Source organism: Sabethes cyaneus, chromosome 3 (genome assembly GCF_943734655.1).
Source record: "Sabethes cyaneus chromosome 3, idSabCyanKW18_F2, whole genome shotgun sequence".
Classification (NCBI taxonomy): Eukaryota; Metazoa; Arthropoda; class Insecta; order Diptera; family Culicidae; genus Sabethes; species Sabethes cyaneus.
In genome coordinates this window covers 104,458,212-104,481,661 of record NC_071355.1, presented here as the reverse complement: position 1 = coordinate 104,481,661, position 23,450 = coordinate 104,458,212, and the positions used below count along the sequence as shown (strand labels likewise).

Below are 23,450 nucleotides of genomic sequence, written 5' to 3'. Positions count from 1 at the left end.
CCCCTCCAGGGTCCGGCGCTTCCGACGGCAGGTCGCCGGCAACACTCGCGGCCTGTGTCCGTCGCGCCTCATCTTCTCGTCTCATCTAATGTTACTATTGATAGTTTCTGGTGGTCTTGTTATTGACTAATGTTTTATGGAATAGTCTAAAATTTCTCTAAATAGATAATCATATTAACTCCATCGGCTCTATTATGTCTCGTCTGCAGCCGAATGATCTCTCAATGCTGTTTGGAGACTACAATCTGTCTGGATTACGGTGGATTCGCTTAAACAACAATTCCCCTTCCACTGACTACCTCCATTCAAACATTTCTACTACCAGTTTTGATTTGTTGGATGGGTTCAACTTACATAGTCTTTCACAAATTAATTACGTGACTAATAGTAACGATCGTCTTCTTGACTTGATACTGACTAACAATGAGAGTATGTGCGAGTTGTTCGAAGCTGCTGAGCCACTAGTCCCGCTCGACCCTAATCATCCAGCACTGACTATTACGGTTCACCAAAGCTTACCCGTCCAGTTCGAAGATACTCCAGTGGAACCGAGTTTGGACTTTCGCAGAGCCGACTTCGATGCTTTGAGTAATGCTATATCACAAATCGATTGGCGGTTTTTAGAACTTAACCCGCCACTTGATGATGCTATTGAATATTTCAATGATGCTGTTAACAATGTACTGGCTCATTATGTCCCTCCCTGCAGACCGTTGCGTAAACCACCGTGGTCAAACTCTCGCTTACTACAACTCAAGCGATCCCTGGCGCTACGTAAATACTGCACACTGCGTGATGCTTTATTGAAGCAGAATTTTAATCGTATCAGCAATCAGTATCGCAAATATAAACGCAGGGGCGGACTGGCCCACCGGGCAACCGGACAAATGCCCGATGGGCCCCAGTAAAAATTTTGTCGTTACACAAAATGAGATTTTCTAGAATTTTTATTTTAGTTAAACTCTTTCAGCGACTCACGAATGTTCAATTGCTGAGGCCCCATGATTCATGAAATCAACCGACTTGATGATTGAAAATTCAGCTTCAAATGGGACTGTTGGGGCCCCGAACTTTAAACCAAAATTTCTCTTTCAATTAAACTTTTTCTATGACTCACGAATGTTCGATTACTGGGGCGCCATGATTTATGAAATCAATCGATTTGATGATTGAAAATTCAGCTTCAAATGGGACTGTTGGGCCTTGAACTTTAAACCAAAGTTTCTCTTTCAAGTAAATGTTTTCTATGACTGACGAATGTTCGATTGCTGGGGCCCCATGATTCATGAAATCAACCGATTTGATGATTTAAAATTCAGCTTCAAATGGGACTATTGGGGCCCCGAACTTTAAACCAAAATTTCTCTTTCAATTAAACTTTTGCCATGACCTACGAATGTTCGATTGCTGGGGCCCCATGATTCATGAAACCAACCGAGTTCATGATTGAAAATTCAGCTTCAAATGGGACTGTTAGGGCCCCGAACTTTAAACCAAAATTTCTCTTTCAATTAAACTTTTTCAATGACTCTCGAATGTTCGATTGTTGGGGTCCCATGATTTATGAAATCAACCGATTTGATGATTGAAAATTCAGCTTCAAATGGGACTGTTGGGGCCCCGAACTTTAAACCACTGACGAACTGACATGACACTTAGAAGAAAATTCTTTAAAAACCATCGTCCTGCACATTTTGCTTGCATACTAGCACCCTCTGTTATGCATGCATGCGAAGTAGCTTGCATTTGCAGGGTTTTATGCTGTAGGGTTTTGTACATTTGAATGGTTTTATACTGAAAACTCAAAGCAACACTTGCACGCCGCGGTGTGGCCATGTTGCGAAACATGCTTTTTTGAAAAATGAGTGGTTTTTGATTGGACGATGGAATTATCGCGAGTGTCTCGTCTGTTTGTCTGTGTTTAAACCAAAATTTCTCTTTCAATTAAACTTTTTCTATGACTCACGAATGTTCGATTGCTGGGGCCTCATGATTCATGAAATCAACCGATTTGATGATTTAAAATTCAGCATCAAATGGGACTATTGGGGTCCCGAATTTTAAACCAAAATTTCTCTTTTAATTAAACTTTTTCTATGACTCACGAATGTTTGATTGCTGGGGCCCCATGATTCATGAAATCAACCGATTTGATGATTGAAAATTCAGCTTCAAATGGGACTATTGGGGCCCCGAACTTTAAACCAAAATTTCTCTTTCAATTAAACTTTTTCTATGACTCACGAATGTTCGATTGCTGGGGCCCCATGATTCATGAAATCAATCGATTTGATGATTGAAAATTCAGCTTCAAATGGGACTATTGGGGCCCCGAACTTTAAACCAAAGTTTCTCTTTCCATTTAACATTTTTTCTATGACTACCGAATGTTCGATTGCTGGGGCCCCGTGATTCATGAAATCATTTAAGTTGAGATGTTGGGGTCCGAGGTCCGAAAATATTACCAGCTTCAATTCTGAGTATTTAAAAGTAAAATTATATTTCATCCGCACTTAATTTGACTACTTACAAATTTCGAACTGTCGGCTTAAGCTCCATACTTAGTTTACTTCAGTGGCGACGGGCCGTTATCGATCCTGCTCCGAATGAATTATAGTCCTCCAGTACTCAATCCTGGACTACCTTTCTTCAAACCCCTCGAACACCAGCTGAACGTGCATCATCCTCGATAGCGCACATCTATCAGTGCGATGTCTACTCCGAAGTCTACTGCCTCTTCTTGATTCTCTGCTTAAAATAATTTTGGCTACTCTTTCGTCGGGCATTCTAGAAACGTAACCAGCCCAGCGCAAACTGCCACACTGTACTATCTTATTATAACAGCATATTTACATTCTTAATATAGCTCGTGGTTCGTGCGTCTGCGCTACACGCCATTTTGGATTTTGCAAAATTTTACGCTAAACCCCCAAGCATACGTCGATCAGCTTCTTTTAGCGTCCATGATTCATGTCCGTAAAGGGCCACCGAGAGGATTAGTGTTCTCTAGAGCGTCAGTTTATGCGAATTTGCAGGATACGGGACTTCAGCTACAAAATGTAATGCCTGCGTAAAGGCCAATTCGCAGCTACAATTGGTTAATGAGTTGATGAACGCAAACGATCAAGAAATTTCTAAGCAACATTTTACTCCAATCAGACTACATAAATATTGCAAACAGTCATAGTTATGAGATGATTTCTAACGATTGGTAGCATATAAACCATACAGAGCTGCACACTTTGAACGCGTTTTTCTCGAAATCAGAGTTTTCTCACTTGGTTCGGTCTGATTTAATACCGGCCAATTAGTCGTTTTATTTTGCGATTTACATCGTTGTCACATGTCACGAGCATACCAAAATATATTCAGTTCCTCTTCGACACCAACACCATTTGGATTTCCACGCCGGTGGCGGTGTTAATGGTAAGTCCCAATTTCTCAATAAATGACTTAAAGGCTTCTTTCACTGCTCTACTTTTGATTTCGGTGATATCGACGTCATCCGCAAAATCAAGAAGCACATGAGGTTTCATCTGCTATTCTGACTCATAATTTTTACTCATCCAGCGTCACACGAATCAACGTAACTAGTTCTGTGGGAAAACCATGTCCTAGCGTTAAATGTCACAGCTCATTTCGTTTGACTGAATCGTATGTCGCCTTGAAATCCATAAAAATATGACGAGTCTGCAAGCTGTACTCCCGGAACTCGTCAGTTACTAGACGCAGGGTAAATATCTGATCCATCGTAAAGCGACCCTCATGAAAACCAGCTTGATACTCACCGACGAAGAACTCAGCTAACGGACTCAGTCTAAAACACACGATAGGCAGAGCACCTTATAGGTAAAATTGAGCAACGTATTGTCTCGATAGTTTTTACTCTCAAGTCGATGTCTGTTTTTAAAATTATGGGAAATGAGGCCAATCAACCACTCCTCCAATATTTATTTTCCTCCCATATTCTGTTCCTGACAATGAGGTGGCGAATTGTTTCGTACAGCTGCTCGCTCCTCGCTTTTAGAAGTTCAGACAGGATACCATCCTTTACAGCAACCTTACCGTTTTTCAGCTCACTGATTGCTCTTTTGACTTCCTCCTGTGTTGATGGCTCCACAGTTTGGCCGTCGCTCAAAATTCTTATCCTGTACCTGCTGATCTTCGTGTTTACTTCTCTATTCAACAGCGTCTGGAAATACTCTTCCACCTGGCTACTACCGTTGTTTTGTCAGTAAGTAGGTTGCCAGCACTACCATTGCACATCACAGGCATGGCAAAATTCTTGCACCTGACCGTTTTGTAGAAACTTTGTGTGTCGTTGCTGGCGAACCTCTCCTCTGGACTGGCGAGCACGTGCTCTTCGTACTGACGTTTTTAGACGGTGGGTTCTTTTTTCCGCAGCTCTACCAGGACGAACCAAAAAGATTCGCGCAGAGTCTCGGGCATTCCTCACATTGGAATCGTGTGAAGAAATTCTGCAGAGGATTCGCATAGAATACCTTGCTTATAGAAGCAGAATTCTTATAGGAGAATCCAAGAGTTTAATCCCAGGGATAGCTATAACTTGGCTCGGGAATCGCCTGCACTATGAACTGTTCTGTTCTGACGTGAAGATGCAGTAAGCTACTCATATATATTGAACTGTTGACATCCTATCATTTATAAAATCAGCTTATTTGATACTTGCAATTTTGCATGTCATTAACCCTATAACATAAAATCGGCAGAAATATAAATGGGTGATAGATGAGGAAAACGTTGCATTGCTGGCCAATATGCGCAGTGGCACTCATCAGAATGTGGAAAGTTCTCTTCCGGATTCGCTGAAGGACGGTCAGTAAAGAATCAATTATTCACGCTGCGGCAGATCTTCCAAAAAGTCCATGAATAGAGAATTCAACGCACAATTATTTCATTGATTTCAAAGTTACGTATGATACCGTCGACCGTAAAATCATGGCCATTCTAACCTCGCAGGGGACTTTATCAACGTGATGGTCTCTCATGTGGGCTGTTCAACATGCCGTTACAGGATGTTATGAAAGGAGCAACACACAGGCACAATCTTCAGCAAATCTAGTTAGATCGCCTGCTTTGCCAATGAAATGGATATTGTCGATAGAATAACAACTGTGGTGGTGGCTGAACAAACTAAAACTCAAAGTAGCGAAGATTGGGTTGAAGAAAAATGCGTCCAAACTAAAGTACCGTGAACTGCTAATATGACGCACACGCTAAAAGCTGGTAACTCGGTCCTAATAACGACTGAGTTTGTTTTGTTTCGAGCATCGAGCCGCTATGCTGCCCGTTCTCCCGGAACTCGACACTCGACAGTGCCTGAGTCGAGTCAAGTTGCACGACATGACTTACAAAATAGAGCCCATAATCATTCGATTTATTGTCCTTGTAACGATGATGTCTTTTGAGTAGATGTCGTTTTTTGTTTTAATTTACTATCATGAGAATATTGCAAGCTGGGGCCTCTAATCTCAAAGGCCCGGTGGGCCCTTTGGCTCCCAGTCCACCCCTGTATAAACGCTACTTGTACAAACGATATACGCATCGAATGCAGCGTAATATTAGATTGAATCCAAAGATCTTTTGGTCATTCGTTAACAGTAAGAGGAAGGAGGAAGGATTGCCTAAAGACATGTTCTTAGATGATTGTCATGGTAGCACGATGTTGGAAAAATGTACGTTGTTCGCTGAACACTTTCAGCATATTTTTCGTAGCTCAGTTGCTACAATTGCGCAAACCAGTACGGCAATGAGTAGCACTCCTAGCAACGTGTTGGATTTTAATCTACCTGCAATAACTGATCGTCACATCGAAGCTGCAATCAATAAAGTTAAATGTTCGTTTGCAGCTGGTCCTGATGGAATTCCTTCATGTGTTTTGAAAAGGCGCGCAGCTAGCTTTATGCGTCCGTTGCGGCTGCTATGTAACTTGTCGCTTTAACAGTGCTTATTTCCTACGACATGGAATATTTCTGTAATGTTTCCTGTATATAAAAAAGGTGACAAACGCAATATAATTAACTACAGAGGTATAACATCCCTTTGCGCTTGCTCAAAGGTGTTCGAAATCATTATACACGACGTTCTTTTCGCAAGCTGTAAACAATACGTATCAACAGATCAACATGGATTTTTCCCAAAACGCAATACCGCAACGAACCTCATGCAATTCACAGCAACTTACTTACAAAACATGAGCATAGGTGCACAGATAGACGCAGTTTATACTGGCTTGAAAGCTGCATTCGATCGGGTTGACCATAATATACTACTGGCCAAATTGGAAAAAATTGGAGTTAATTCTGCACTTGTACGATGGTTTCGATCCTATCTATTGAATCGAATGCTCTGCGTGAGGATAGGAAACCAACAGTATTCGTATTTCACGAATCTCTCCGGCATACCACAAGACAGTAACCTCGGGCCTTTGCTCTTTATGCTATTTATTAACGACTTAACATCTTTACCGTGTACCCCCGTTGGTATGACCTTCTTTAATCTGAACATTTTTAATCTGTACCCCGATGGTATGAATGCGTTCACATTAAAAACCGATCAAGCGTCACGCACAATTGACGTTAAAGTTGACCGGTAAATTAAAAAAAGCAAAAAATCTTAATGCGTTTCCTCTTGCTCAGGAGCTTTGGCAATATAGCTCATATGCAACTTACCTCTCTCCAGCACTCAAAATAGACCATTTTAGTCGAAACTGCCGAGCCAATTTCGGCTTCTACAAACCGAACGTTTAGAATTCACGCATGTTTGAAATGTTTTCAAAACGTTTGTTTTCGTCAAATCAAAACAATAAGTTCATAGGGTGCGCGTCTTCCGCGTATGTGAAAATGAATAGAGTTACCAAATATTCAGATTAAAAATCATAGGGGTTGTGTACAAGACACGACCGCATATATAGGTGACGCAGAACTACGTAAGTCTCTTTGTAGTGATAGTAGCATGCATTCATGCTTGTAATCATTCGATTCTTCATGTATACATGCTATATGCAACATATATACATGCTACATGCATTGTATGTAACATTTATCAAAGTAGTAACATTGCATACGTTCAATTCTCAAAAGATTGTGCATTTGAAAACAATTTAACAAAATCAAGAACACAAACTATTGCTTTCCTGCTGCCTTACTGAAATTAAAGATTGTTTTTATTATCCATGGTTCCCCACGTTGAAGGGATTTTACCAATTCAATCCTATTTTATCAACAGCACATCTTTTCACTACACTTCTAATGAAACGGCAAGCATGCGTATTCATACAGAGTCGTATTATAACCGAACACTACAGCTGTAGCACATTTTTCCAACACAGATATCAAATTCGCCGAGGTTTAATCGTCTCGCGGTTAAGAATTTGCGATCTGTTGGGACAATGAACTTGTGTCATTTTTTTCTGGCACACTTCCCGAACACAGACATCAAATTGGACTAGGTTTAATCGCGTTCGTAAGAAATCTGTTGGCACGAGGGGGCTTTGTCACTCTCTCTGGCGTACTTCCCAAGCAAGGACATCAAAATGGTCTAGGTTGAACCGCGGTGTTAAGAAATCTTGTTGAAATGGGGAAACTTTGTCACTTGTTTTGGCTTACTTCCCAAGCACAGATATCAAATTGGTATAGGTTTAGATCATCGTAAAGAATCTTTCAACCAATCACGAAGCGAGAATTCTGGTAAAACATAGGTTCATTATTTTCAATTTTACAATAGTTCAACATCAAGAATCCATAGTTTTCTTCATTTGGGTCAATTCTTAGAAGATTTTCCGATCGATTGGTGTAAGAATATTGAAAATCGATCGGAAAACCGCTGAGCTATTAGCGCTCAAAACCTTTCATTTTTCGTGACGCTCGCATTTTTCGATTTTTTGGAATGACACCCTATCTCAAAACTTGCCGTAAGACGTAGTCCTACGTCAAAATGAACTCGCCCAATCTGAACGAGCTGTTTTTCATATTAACGGGGGTTGAGTGTACTTCCGGATGATTGCTGCATGTTGTTTGCAGATGATATCAAATTATACAAGATTGTCAGAAATACTGCTGACTGTTTGGAACTCCAACGTTTGATTGACATTTTTCTGCAGTGGTGTTCCAGTAATCTTCTAATCGTCTGTATCGAGAAGTGTTGTGCGACTTCATTTCATCGTAAATCCAGCCCGATCACTTTTAACTATACAATGTGTGGTCAGAGCATAGCTAGAGTAAACCTGGTTCGTGACTTGGGTGTTACATTGGATACTCCGCTTACATTTGGCCCACATTACAACGAAATAATTGCCTAGGCTAATAGGCAGCTTGGATTCATGTTCAAGGTGGCAGATGAATTTCGCGATCCTATGTGCCTACGATCGCTTTACTGTTGCCTAGTGCGATCTCTTCTTGAGACCAACTCGATTGTTTGGTGTCCATTCAACGCGAACTGGATAGCAAGAATAGAAGCCGTGCATCGGAAGTTCGTGCGATATGCTCTACGTTTCCTGCCATGGCGTAATCGATTCCAGCTTCCTGCATACACCGAGCGCTGTCAGCTTCTCGGAATTCAGACTTTGGAGCGCAGACGGTTCGAAGCACAAGCTGTGTTTGCGGCAAAATTTTTGCGTGGTGAAATTGACGCTCCAAGTATTTTGCTGCAACTGAATTTGTACGCTCCGGAAAGATATTTGAGGCCCAGGAATCTTCTGTTTCTACCCCATCGAAGTGTTTCGTATGGGCAACATGATCTCATTCGCTATATGTAGGCAAGCTTCAACGCGGTGGTAGATTTGTTCGATTTCAACATCACCACATCGTCATTTAAAGAACGGCTTCGTAGATGACTGTATTCTCGTTTGTTTTTATATTGCCTGTATTTATTGTACCGTTAGTTATGTTAATTTAGTTTTATCATTCAGACAAACACTATGTCAGATGATTTTTATACACCAAATAAACAAATAATTCCCCTTCTAAAGAGGGAAGGGGTCTCAATTCACCATAGAAAAAAATCTTGTCTCCAAAAACACCCACTTGCCAAGTTTTGTTCCATTTGCTTGATTAGATCTCGAGTTATGCAGAAATTTGTGTTTCATTTGTATGGAAGCCCCCCTTCTTAGTGAAGAGAGGGGTCTCTAACCATCATAAGAACCTTCCCTGGCCCCAAAAACCTCTCCATACAAATTTTCACGCCGATTATTTCAGTAGTTTTCGATTCTATAAGGAACATCCCGACAGACAGACAGCCAGACAGAAATCCATTTTTATAGATATAGATTCATACAAAAGTCACCAGCTTTGGCATTGGGAGCCGAATTGCTCACATTCGTAGTCCTACGTCAAGCCTGCGCCCGTGCCACTAGGCATGAACCCTTATACTTTTTATTAAACAATTTAAAATTAATTTTTTTTTTTGAGATTTCAATCTATACCTATAAAAATGGATTTCCGTCTGTCTATCGGTATGTTCCTTATAGAATCAAAAACTACTACACCGATTGGCGTGAAAATTTGCATGTGGAGGTTTCTGGGGCCAGGGAAGGTTCTTTTTTTTGAATTTGAATTTATTTATTTCGTTCTTTTTTTTGTGGAGAAGGGAAAAGCCCATTGGAGTTAACCCCTTTCAGGTTTCTTCTCCAACAGGAATAAAACCTCCTCATCTTTTTAATTTACGTTACGTTGGTATACCTTTTACAATTTGTAATAGTAACCTCCAGTGAGCATTAGCTCTTTTAAGGAGGTATGTTTGCGGCATTATGCGATTAGCTCAGCCATCATAGGCATTTTTTCGGTATCAGTTCGATGTTACGTTGTAGGTGGGTGGTAAAGTTGAATGATTGGTGGGCAGCGGGTGGCAGTTGACGATTGGTGGTGGCGATGAGGTGTTGTGGAGCGGTGTGGCGGTAGGCATCGGAAAATAAAGAAAACGTTGAATTGTTTCAAATTAGTGGCATCACGGAAGATATTGTTGGATCTTGTGTTTCAGCATTTGCTTCACAGCAAGCGTGAATTTTGCAATACTGGAAGCAGTTCTGCAGTTAACTGGGAGTTCATTGTATAATTTATAGCCGACTAGCTGACCCGACAAACTTCGTATTGCCACAAATTAACCTGTGTTGTACATAAATCATGAATCTCGGATGATCTTTGTCACAATCTCGAGTTTTGCAAGCCCCCAGTGGGCGGCGCTTCCGACGGCGGGTCACCGGCAACACTCGCGACCGTCTCGTCCTGAATGATCTAGTGTTACTATAGATAGTTTTTGTGGTCTTGTATTGACTAATGTTTTATGGAAGAGTCTCGAATTTCTCGAGTTCGATTAGTTTTTGAGTCCATATCCCCCTACCACAGGGGTGAGAGGTCTCTAACTATCGTAAAATAAATTCAAGACTCCAAAATCTCCCACATGCCAAATTTGGTTCCATTTGCTTGATTAGTTCTCAAGTTATAAGGAAATTTGAATTTCATTTGTATGGGAGCTCCCCTCTTAAAAGGGGAAGGGGTCGTAATTCACCATAGAAAAAATTTCTGCCATCCAAAACTCCCACATGCCAAATTTGGTTTCATTTGATTGATTAATTCTCGAGATAAGAGGAAATTTGCATTTCATTTGTATGGAAGCCCACCCTCTTAAAGGGGAGATGGGCCATAACTCGCTTTCTAAAGAAGAGAGGGGTCTCAATTCACCATAGAAAAAAATCTTGCGTCCAAAACCACTTACATGTCAAATTTGGTTCCATTTGCTTGATTAGCTCTAGAGTTATGAGGAAATTTGTATTTCGTTTGTATGAGAGCCCCCCTCTTAAAAAGGTAAGGGGTCCTAATTCATCATAGAAAAAATGGTTGCCTCCAAAAACACCCACATGCCAAATATGGTTCCATTTGCTTCATTAGTTCTCGAATTATGAGGAAATTTGTATTTCATTTGTGTAGAAGCACTCCCTCTTAAAGTTGGGAGGGGTCTTAATTCACCATAGAAAATATTTTTGCCTCCAGAAACCTCCACATGCCAAATTTGGTTCTATTTGCTTAATTAGTTCTCGAGTTATGAGGAAATTTGAATTTCATTTGTATAGGAGCCCCCCCCCCTCCTAAAGTGGGTAGGGGTCCCAATTCATCATAGAAAAAATGTTTTGTCTCCAAAAATACCCACGTGCCAAATTTGGTTCCATTTGCTTGATTAGTTCTCGAGTTATGAGGAAATTTGTATTTCGTTTGTATAGGAGCCCCCCCTCTTAAAGTGGGGAGGGGTTCTAATTCACCATAGAAAATATTCATGCCCTAGAAAACTTTCACATGCCAAATTTGGTTCCATTTGCTTGATTAATTTTCGAGTTATGAGGAAATTTGCATTTCATTTGTATAGGAGCCCCCCTTCCTAAAGTGGGGAGGGGTCCCATTTCATCATAGAAAAAAATTTTGTCTTCAAAAACACCCACGTGCCAAATTTTGTTCCATATGCTTGATTAGTTCTCGAGTTATGAGGAAATTTGTATTTCGTTTGTATAGGAGCCCCCCCTCTTAAAGTGGGGAGGGGTCCTTATTTACCATAGAAAATATTCTTGCCCTCGAAAACTTTCACATGCCAAATTTTGTTCCATTTGCTTGATTAGTTCTTCAGTTATGAGGAAATTTGTATTTCATGAGTATAGGATCCCCCCCTCCTAAAACGGGGAGGGATCCCAATTCATCATAGAAAAAATTTTTGTCTCCAAAAACACCCACATGCCAAATTTGGTTCCATTTGCTTAATTACTTCTCGAGTTATAAGGAAAATTGTGTTTCTTTGGTACAGGAGCCCCCCCTCTTAAAGTGGGGAGGGGTCCTAATTTACTATAGAAAATATTCTTGCCCTCGAAAACCTTCACATACCAAATTTGGTTCCATTTGCTTGATTAGTTCTCGAGTTATGAGGAAATTTGTATGGAAGCCCCCCCTTTTAAAGAGGAGAGGAGTTATAATTCCCCTTATAAAGAGGGGAGGGGTCTCAGTTTACTATAGAATAAATTCTTGTCACCGAAAACACCCACATGCCAAATTTTGTTCTATTTGCTTGATTAGTTGTCAAGTTATGCAGAAATTTGTGTTTCATTTGTATGGGAGCCCCCCCTCTTAGTGGGGAGAGGAGTTTCTAACCATCACTAAAACCTTTCCTGGCCCCAAAAAACCTCTACATGCATATTTTCATGCCGATTGGTTCAGTAGTTTTCGATTCTATAAGGAACATACGGACAGACAGACAGACAGAAATCCTTCTTTATAGGTATAGATATGTGTAAGCTTTTTTCGTCCAAATTCGGTGTTGGGCGTTATTAGTGAGAAAGGACCAGTTTGCCGAGAAGCGCGATTCCTTTGGATTGTTGTAACTGTTGTGTTATGATGCACTGAATTCGTCGCAATTCTGTGCATGTGAACCAAAGTTTGAAGTTCGCATAGAGCACTAACAGGTAATATGGAATCACTTGCAGAGTATAATGAGATAGTTGGGTGGAAGTATGGCTTATTTAGTACGGCTTTCAGGCATCTATTTCGGATGGTTTGCAGCTCACGTATGTTGGATCGGCCAGCGCTGCCGCAATTCACAGTGAGATATTGGAGTGTGGAGTGAATCATCGAGAAATATAACTGTTTCATCCAATTTTGTGGCACAAAAGAAGAAATTTTCCTCAGAATTCCACAGCAAGCTGCCAATTTCTTTTGCAGATTGCGAATATGTGGCAACCAGCTCATGGTGGAATCGATAGTCAATCCTAGGAAGGTGTATTCGTTGACTTCCTCAATGACATGTCCTCTAATTTGTATAGTATCATGTGATGGGACACGTTTCCTTGGAGAATGTATCACCATAAACTTCGTTTTACCGAGATTCAACGAAAGCATATTCGTTTCGAAATAGCAATTTAATAATTCCAAGTCGTATTTGGCTTGACGTTGAATCAATTCGCATGTACTGGCTCTGTAAAATACTGAAGTATCATCCGCGAAAAGTCTAACTTTACCGTATAAAGGCAATCTGGAGAGATCGTTAACAGACAAAAGGAACAGTACCGGTCCCCAAGCAGCACTTGCAACATCTTCCATGTTGCTATTTAGTCTTGTTAAATTGCAAAAAACTTCACCGGTTACAGTATTGAAACACGCAACAAATAAGCAACTTCATGTTATTAATACGTTAAATTTAGGTTATCCAATACTTATACTGGCTGTCACAAATATATTAGTCTATATCTAGTAACATAAAACTTCATCGCAACATCGTGTTATTATAATGTCATTGCTAAAGAATAATTTCACATGATGTTGCATCATGTTGATTACGGCATATTTTTAAATAAAATGTAACCAAACAAATACAATCAATGTAACATCATATTCCGCCATATTTTTATGAAAAAATATTTTTCAACGAAGAAATGTTTTTATTTTAACAATAATTACACGAACATTCATCAGGAATCCATGGCATTTACTAAAATATTATTTGATTATAGTATCTAGTTCGATTTTTCACCGCTTTTTTCCATCGTAAACGAATTCTTAATCTGGCTGGTTTAATTCTTTAAACTTGAAAATTAACAAATTAATAACTTTCACGAGGCGCATCAAATAATACAAAGCAAAATTATATTTTGCACGATAAATTTTGAATGGCATGAAGGTTAGCTCATAATAGGCCCAAAAAACTAGTTTTGTTTCGCATTAAGGATATTAATGTAAATAATTTTCGTCTTGGAGACCAGAGAGGAAATTTGCTTCCCGCTAAACATAATTCGCGATTACAAAGTTGCTCATAATTGTTTGGTTTTTGTCCGAGGAAAAAAGAGAAGAAAGTATTTTTGTTTTTGTTTTCACGCAAGTTTTGACAACGCGACATATAGGATTTCGTGTGAGTGTGAACAGACTTAAAATCTCTTTTAGTATCGTAGTCGCAAGCTTTGATAACGCGACATAGGATTTCGTGTGAGTGCGAACAGGCTTAAAATCTTTTAGTATCGTAGTTGCGAATACTTGCTTGTATGTAGATAACGCGCATTGGTTTTTGTGCGAGAAAAAACGAGAAGGAAGTATTTTAGTTTTTGTTTTCACGCAAGTTTTGACAACGCGGCATAGGATTTCGTGGGAGTGCGAACAGGCTTAAAATCTCTTTTAGTATCGTAGTCGCGAATGGATAGATAATGCGCATTGATGTTTCATAAAACATCTGTGTAACAATTGGTTGCATATAGGCTCCTCCTCTTGCGCTTTTTCAATAACATAACAGTTCAATAAAGGTAACTGATGCGAACTTTTACCAGACTTGAATGTTTCAATTATAGTTGCGTAACCCTTCATACAACAAATGGTGCTGCTTGGGTCCCAGGTTGCTACCCTGGGGAACACCTGTTGTTATAGTTGTCGTGGAGCTTTTGCATTTTTCGATTGATATATATTGTGATCGATTAGACAAGTAGGTTCTAATTAGTTGTAATGCTGTTCCCCTTATTCCATATGCTTGAATTTTCTCTAGAAGCAACTCGTGGTCAATGGAGGAGTGGAGGAGTACTGGCTAACATGCATTCCATTTCTGCAAGAAACCTTCTTGCTTCGAAAGATGGAGGCCTATATATTGCATTGCATATTCTTATGCAGTGGCGACTCGTGGGGGTTTAGCTTACCTGTTCAACCAGCGAAAAATATAAATTAATACGCAACTTTTTTTATTATTGCATTTCTATATTTTAATCATGAAACAAACATTAGGGGTTTTCACCGTAGCGCTTGCCATGTTGCGTAAACGGTGTATTTCGTGTATATACTGCCGCAATTCGCATTGCAGTTCCAGTTTCTATGGAGATGGAACTGTTATGCGAGTAGCGGCAGCATAAGTATGCAATACTCCGTATTCGCAACATAGCAAGCGCTACGTGAATATCCCTATTTATTTAAATAGCAACGGAATATGACGGTTTACTTTACCAGCAAACTGGTCTCTGAATTTTAATTACGAACCGAAAACTTTTGGTTCAATTTACCTATTGAACGAAATTCAAGAATTACCACCTTACTGCGATGCGCGCACATCACACGCACCACAAGCAATATGCGTAAGTTGTTCAATGCTAAAACTGAACGAGTTAATGAGAAAATTTTGCGAATAATGCATGCCAAATCGCCAACCGCGCTCTATTTTCAAATCCCCTTCGTACCAACACATTATTCCTGGTGCTAATCTCTAAAGTAACGTTCAAACGTCGTGTTGAACGTTTTGTTCTATAGCTTCCTAACTAAATAAAATATGGAATCAAAGCGCGTGCCATAGGGATATGTGGTAGTAAGTTGTTCAATGCTGAAGATGAACGAGACAATAAAGCGCCCGCGCTTTCGAGTAAAAGCTGTGTCACATTCTCTTTTTATCTCCTTCGTACCAACACATTGTTCCTGGTACTAATTCAGTATCAAGAATCAATACCAGAGGAATAATGCGTTGGTATGCTTGTGCATTGAGATCTCGAAAGAAACGTTCAAATGTCGTGTTGAACTGTTTGCTAATCAGCTTCGTAACTAAACTAAATTCGTATTGCATTGCACATGCGTCGGTGCAAACAAAATTTGGTCGGGCTGAATTTTGTTTGCCTGTCCTATGAACAGGTTGAACATGCGGACGAGTCGCCACTGTTCTTATGATAGTTAGAGACCCCTCCCCCCACTAAGATGGGGGGCTCCCATACAAATGAAACAAATTTCTGCATCAGTTCTTTAGTGATGCAATCAAGCAATTGGAACCAAATTAGGCATGTGGGGGTTTTTGGAGGCAAGAATTTTTTCTATGGAGAATTAAGATCCCTCTCCTTTTTAGGAAGGGAATTATGACCCCTCTCTCCTTTAAGAAAGGGGGCTTCCATACAAATGAAATACAAATTTCCTCCTTATCTCGGAAACTAATCAAGCAAATGGAACCAAATTTGGCATGTGGGGATTTTAGGAGCAAGAATTTTTTCTTATGAATTAGGACTCCTCCCCTGTTTAGAAGGAGGCTCCCATACAAATGAAATACAAATTTCCTCATAACTCGAGAACTAATCAAGCAAATGTAACCAAATTTGGCATTTGGGGATTTTCGGAGGCAAGAATTTTTTTTGCTGAATTAGAATCCCTCCCCTGCTTAGGAGGGGGGCTCCCATATAAATGAAATACAAATTTCCTCATAAGTCCAAAACTAATCAAGCAAATGGAACAAATTTTGCATGTGGGGGTCGACGACGTTGCGATCCTTTAGGACATGCTTTGTAATGTCGTCAGGAGTGACACCTTCACCAGGAACAACCTTTAGTTTCTTCTTTCGTTTGTTCTGTTTATCATGACCGGATATATTTTCACGTTGTTGAACCAGGAATGCTTTAAAATCTTAAATAAATCACCGACGAGCCTTGTGTCAACCTTTATTGAGGGTAGACGACTGAGAACTTGACTTTTATCCAACGGATGAATAGGTACCACAATTACAATTTCCCGTAAGTCGTCAGTTCCAACAGGGAATCCCCATTCTGATCCACGAACGACTGCTCTTCTTCAGAAGAAAATACTTTCTGTCTGCCGGGTGACTTATTATGAACATTATGCAGCTTGTTGTAAATTGTTTGACGACTTATACGGTACACTTTCGATGCCTCTGCTATCGTTTTCTGTCCGGTTTTAATCTCGTTCAGACATTTTTGTATTATGTCATTAGACAGAAGAGCATAATCCCGTGATCCAGCCGATTTTCGATATGTGCGTTTCATGTTTACTAACCATAACCTGCAAATGACAGAATGTAATTTTCAAAATTAGTTCATTTCATATTTAATAACTTTATTAACGCGCTATTTTTTATAAATGTTTACACTGAACCTCATGGATTATACTATTTTCAAAGAATGTATCGTAAACTGCATACATTCTTTGAAAATAGTATAATCCATGAGGTAAATAAATTCTTAATAAAACACCTGTTTTCAGCATAATTTATCTTGTGCGCAAAAAACGCAGCACAGGCAACACCGTATATATCCACTATTTGACAGCTGTTCGAGAACTATATTTCAAAACGGCCTATGAAGAATATAAGCTAAGGTCATGATGATGATTGTCTATCTTTAAAAATTAGTAATTATCAATTGTTTTCGTAAAATAACTATAATTGAAAAATGTCCAAAGTAGCCCCTCGAATCAAAAGTAACCCCGCACGACGGTATTACGAATATTTTATAAAGTTTTTGTCCTTCCAGTGTTGGGCAACTGAAGGGAAAAAAGAATTTTTTAATCGAGCAAAAAAATGCATGTTTACCTAAAGTTTAAATGTGAAAATCAAATCTATTCTTGCTTTTCATATGTGGGGTCATTCGGAAAAATTGGATCCGACCATCAGCGATTTCAACCAAAGCTGGCATAATTGTTCATTCCGACCCCACAACAAATTTCCCAAAGTTGTGCACCGATTGATCAATCTCCCTAGCAGTGGCGCTACTTCCTTACAGATTTTCCAAAAAAAAAATCATTTTTCGGGTTTAAATATCTCTGAAACAGTTTGATGTTAAGACATGCCAATATACTATTTCTATGAGTTTTTGGCCGCGAAATCGAATGATGTTATCAGTTTTTATCTAATTTGTCAACATCATACATTTTTTTGCAATTTAAAACGAAAAATGCGAATATCTCAAAACACCCCCAATTTTATTTTCAAATAAATATGCTTAAAATGTTCGCCAGAAAATTCAACATAAGAATCACTTAACTAGAAAAAACAATATTGGTAGTTTGGGAGATATGGCGTTTTAAATATCTGGGGCATGCGTAATTCTATCTGAATTGTTCGTTAAAGTATGTTTAAACACGTCTACCTAAAACTTCCGGACAATTTCATGATTAAATAATATATTTGGATGAAAAAGATGCATTTTCAACATAGAATCAGCATAACAAATTTTCATGTTCTGGATACCTTTGAACATATTTAAATAAAAGTAGCAATTTCGTTCAAATTTTTATAGCTTTATTATTTAACTAGTTGAGCCCGAATCTTACGATCCGGAAAATATAAATGTCTGTTCAGAATACCGAAAACTGTGGATACATTTCATTGGCCAGTGTTTGCGAAGATGTTTAATCTTTGTATTAGTTCTTTGAGTTCTTATATTGCATAATATAGCTCTAAGAAGTTGTACCTAAAAGAGTCATAGCCGGAAACTGAAACAAATAGTTTTTAAGGTCGTATTGGATTTTATTCAACTGAATAAAAACTTCTGGCTGTTTTCAACATTTATGTAGTCTGATTAGAGTAAAATGCTGCCCAGAAAATTCTTGATCGTTTGCTATCATTAACTCATTTTTTAAAAATTTGCGATTTTGCAATCGAGTTGAGCAGACGAGTCTAGCAGTCGAATCAAGCAGTTGGGCCGAGCAGTCGAATCGAACAGTCAAGTCGAGCAGTTAAATCAAGCTGTTCAGTCAAACAGGGCTTCAAATGGTGAGTTGACAACCTGGAAGGAGCGTCAAACACAGCTCTGGTCCTCACAAGCTCCCGCCTCACGCCTCCACGAGTCATATGATACCAAATGCGGCGTAGCCTGGGCAATGTTGTCAATCTGACAATAGCGAAGTGAGGAGGTGCGACGCGAATACTGGCGCGGTAACCATAGCATGGCGGTAGAGGAAATGCTTCGTCAAACACGAGCGTCTGTTCACCAAGGAGGTGCGGCTCAAACAGCGTCTGTTCTCCATGTTAGGGGCGGCTGATTATTATACTCGTCCTTATGCCAGCAGGGACTCTAAACAGTGCTGTGCACGATGGTCCTCCGGCGAGACAGGGGGTTAGGGGCAGGCCCAACAAGCCGCCCTGGAAAACTAAAAGTTACCAACAACGAAGAAGAAAATAGGGATCGGAACAATCGGCGTCGACCCACGCGACGAAATAAGGACTACGATTGGAAACTCGGGACATGGAATTGCAAATCGCTCGGCTTCCCGGGTTGCGATAGGATAATATATGATGAATTACATCCCCGAAACTTCGAAGTCGTAGCACTGCAGGAACTTTGCTGGACAGGACAGAAGGTATGGAAAAGCGGGCATCGAGCGGCTACTTTCTACCAGAGCTGTGGCACCACCAACGAGCTGGGAACCGGCTTTATAGTACTGGGAAAGATGCGCCAGCGTGTGATTGGTTGGCAACCGATCAACGCAAGGATGTGCAAGTTAAGGATTAAGGGCCGTTTCTTCAATTACAGTATCATCAATGTGCATTGCCCACACGAAGGGAGACCCGATGACGAGAAGGAGGCGTTCTACGCGCAGCTGGAGCAGGTGTATGATGGCTGTCCGCGACGGGACGTGAAAATCGTCATCGGTGACATGAACGCGCAGGTAGGACGGGAAGCTATATATAGACCGGTAATCGGGCCAAACAGCCTGCATGCCGCAACGAACGACAACGGCCAACGATGCGTAAATTTTGCAGCTTCCCGCGGAATGGTAGTCCGAAGTACCTTCTTCCCCCGCAAAGATATCCACAAGGCCACCTGGAGATCACCAGACCAACGAATAGAAAACCAAATTGACCATATTCTAATCGACGGTAAATTCTTCTCTGATGTTATAAACGTTCGCACCTACCGCAGTGCGAATATAGATTCGGATCATTTCCTAGTTGCAGTTTGCATGCGCTCAAAACTCTCGACGGTGCATAACACGCGTCGAAGTCGTACGCCGCGACCCAACATCGAGCAGCTACGAGTCACCGGAGTTGCCCAGGAATACGCGCGGCAGCTGGAAGCAGCGCTACCAACGGAAGAGCAACTTGGCGCAGCAACTCTTGAAGATGGTTGGAAAGGCATTAAGACCGCCATCGGTAGCACTGCACTAGCGGCACTAGGTACAATGAATCCGAACCGAAGGAACGATTGGTTCGACGGCGAATGCGAGCAATTAGTGCAGGAGAAGAATGCAGCACGTGCGAGGATGCTGCAACACCGTACGAGGGCGAATGTGGATCGATATAAACAAGCACGGAACAGGCAAAGCTCGGTCTTCCGGAGGAAAAAGCGCCAACAGGAAGATCGGGATCGCGAGGCGATGGAAGAACTGTACCGTGCTAACGATAAACGGAGGTTCTACGAGAAGTTAAACCGCTCGCGCAAAGGCCATGTGCCGCAGGCCGATATGTGTCGAGACTCAGACGGTAATCTTCTCACGAACGAACGTGAGGTGATCGAGAGGTGGAAGCAGTATTATGACGAGCACCTTAACAGCGATGTAGCTGAACATGGAGGTGACGATATGGCAATAGATCTTGGAGCACGTGCAGAAGACGACAGAATACCAGCCCCTGACCTCCAGGAGGTAGCAGAAGAGATCGGTCGGCTGAAGAACAATAAAGCGGCTGGGGCTGATCAGCTACCCGGCGAGCTGCTGAAATACGGTGGTGACGCACTGGCTAGAGCGCTGCACTGGGTCATTGTCAAGATTTGGGAGGATGAGCTACTACCGGAGGAGTGGACGGAAGGCATCGTGTGTCCGATCTACAAAAAGGGCGACAAGTTGGATTGTTGCAATTACCGCGCAATCACACTGTTGAACGCCGCCTACAAGGTACTCTCCCAACTTTTATGTCGTCGACTATCACCATTTGCAAAGGAGTTCGTGGGGCAATATCAAGCGGGATTCATGGGTGCCCGTGCCACCACGGACCAGATTTTCGCGCTTCGGCAAGTGTTGCAGAAATGTCGCGAATACAACGTGCCCACGCATCATTTATTCATCGACTTCAAATCGGCGTACGACACGATCGATCGAGATCAGCTATGGCAGATTATGCACTACTACGGATTTCCGGATAAACTAACGCGATTGGTCAAGGCGACGATGGATCGAGTAATGTGTGTTGTTCGAGTATCAGGGGCAGTCTCGAGTCCCTTTGGATCTCGAAGAGGGTTACGGCAAGGTGATGGGCTTTCATGTTTGCTGTTTAACATCGCTTTGGAGGGTGTGATAAGAAGAGCGGGTATAGACACGAGTGGCACGATATTCACGAAGTCCGTCCAGCTTCTTGGTTTCGCTGACGACGTTGACATCATTACACGTACCTTTGAGAGGATGGCGGAAACGTACATCGGACTGAAAGCTGAAGCCAAACGGATAGGACTTGTCATTAATGTATCGAAAACAAAATACATGAAAGGAAGAGGTTCTAAAGAAGTGAATGCTGACCTCCCTCCCCGAATTCATTTAGACGGTGATGAAATCGAGGTGGTAGAAGAGTTCGTGTATCTGGGCTCACTGGTTACCGCAGACAACGACACCAGCAGAGAAATACAAAGACGCATTATGGCAGGAAATCGTGCCTACTTTGGACTCCGTAGGACGCTGCGATCGAACAAAATTCGCCACCGCACGAAGTTAACAATCTACAAGACGCTGATTAGACCGGTAGTCCTTTACGGCCATGAGACATGGACTATGCTCGTGGAGGACCAACGCGCCCTTAGTGTTTTCGAACGGAAGGTGTTGCGCACCATCTACGGCGGAGTGCAGATGGAAGACGGAACGTGGAGGAGGCGAATGAACCATGAATTGCATCAGCTGCTTAGGGAACCACCCATCGCTGCCACTGCAAAAATCGGTCGCCTGCGATGGGCTGGGCATGTCGTGAGGATGTCGGACGACTGCCCGGTTAAAAAAGTTCTCAATAACGATCCGACTGGAACGAGACGGCGGGGCGCGCAGCGAGCAAGATGGATCGATCAAGTGGAAGGCGACCTGCGGACCCTACGTAGACTACGTGGCTGGCGAATTGCGGCCATGGACCGAGTAGAATGGAGACGACTTCTTCGTACAGCAGAGGAAACCACGGCCTGGAGCTGATTAAGCCTAAGCTCAGTCAAACAGTTCGGACGAGCAGTTGAGTCGAGCAGCTCAGTCGAGCAGTTTAATCGAGCAATTAAGTCAAGTAGTCTAGTCGAGCAGTCGAATCGAATGGTTTAGTCAAGCAGTCGGGTCAAGCGGTCGAGTGGAACAGTTGAGTCGAGCAGTTCATTCGAGCAGTCGAGTCGAGCAGTTCATTCAAGCTGCCGAGTCGAACGGTTTATTCGAGCAGTTGAGTCGAGTAGTCCAGTTAAGCAGCTGAGTTGAGTAGTCGAGTCGAGTAGTCCAGTCGAGCAGTTGTATCGAGCAGTTGAATCGAGCAGTTAAGTCGAGCTGTCGAATCAAACAGAAGTCAAGCAATTGAATCGAGCAGTCAAATCAAGCTGTTCAGTCAAGCAGTTCAGCCGAGCAGTTGAGCCGACCAGTCAAGATGGCCAGTTGAACCGAGTAGTCGTGTCGAGCAGTTTAACGAGAAATCCAGTCAAGCAGTTTAATCGAGCAGTTAAGTCGAGTAGTCCCGTCGAGCAGTTGAATCGAGTAGTCTAGTCGAGCAGTTGAGTTAAGCAGTCTAGTCGAGCAGTTGGGTCAAGCGGTTCAGTCGAGCAGTTAAGTCGAACAGTTGAGTCGAGCAGTTGAGTCGAGCAGTTCAGTTGAGTAGTTCAGTCAAGCAGTTGAATCGAGTAGTTAAGTCGAGCTGTCGAATCAAACAGTTAAGTCAAGCAGTCGGGTTGAGTGGCTAAGTCGAGCAGTCTAGTCGAACTATAGAATCAAGCTGTCAGTTGAGTCGAGCAATCAAATCGTGTAGTCTAGTCGAGCAGTTGAATCGAGCAATCAGCTTGAGCAGTTGAGTCGAGCAGCCGATTCGAATAATCCATTGAGAGCAAATTGGAGGTACGCTATGTAACGCTAACGCTATGTAACTCTATGAGGTGCAACTACATTACTTTTGCTCGTCTTGAATATAATCTGATATGATCGGTTTGCTTAATGTGGGCGATTATTACCACGAAAATACATATCACGCCCCTCGTTTTGGCGACAGACATAAGCCTCTTATATAAATAGATTGTGCTAGTTATTTGTGCAATATAATGCCTTGCTCTATGTCAACTAAAGTGGTATTTCTCTCCTGAGATTATTCGAAACTTCGAAATAATTTCGAAACTTGAAAACAGATTGGGAGTAACAGCAAGTGAAGAAAATGACTATGAAATAATAAAATGTTTCTCACTTTTTCTTGTATTTCAAGCAAGTTGCAAAATTGCAAATACATAGACACACGCATACACACATACATACATACATACAACACACATACATAAATACATATATACATACATACACAGGTACATTATACATACATTGAATACAATCGACCCTTCACTGATATATTTTGGTTTTACACATTTTGAACGGTTAAATATATACGGTACTTAAATGTTTTAGTTTGAATAACTTTTGAATGAATCGTCCGATTCTCAACAACTCGGTCGGCCAAGTCGCAAAAGGCCTTATCGATTCAGAAAAAAAATTGGCTTTATCGCTTTTCATTTTATAGAA

The 23,450-nt window shown here is 41.3% G+C and overlaps 1 protein-coding gene across 1 annotated transcript in view; it reads left to right on the top strand.

Annotated features, from left to right (window-relative positions):
• Positions 1-23,450, top strand: part of LOC128744557 (alpha-1,2-mannosyltransferase ALG9-like) — a 102,193-nt gene that overhangs the window by 63,499 nt on the left and 15,244 nt on the right. The window lies entirely within an intron of this gene.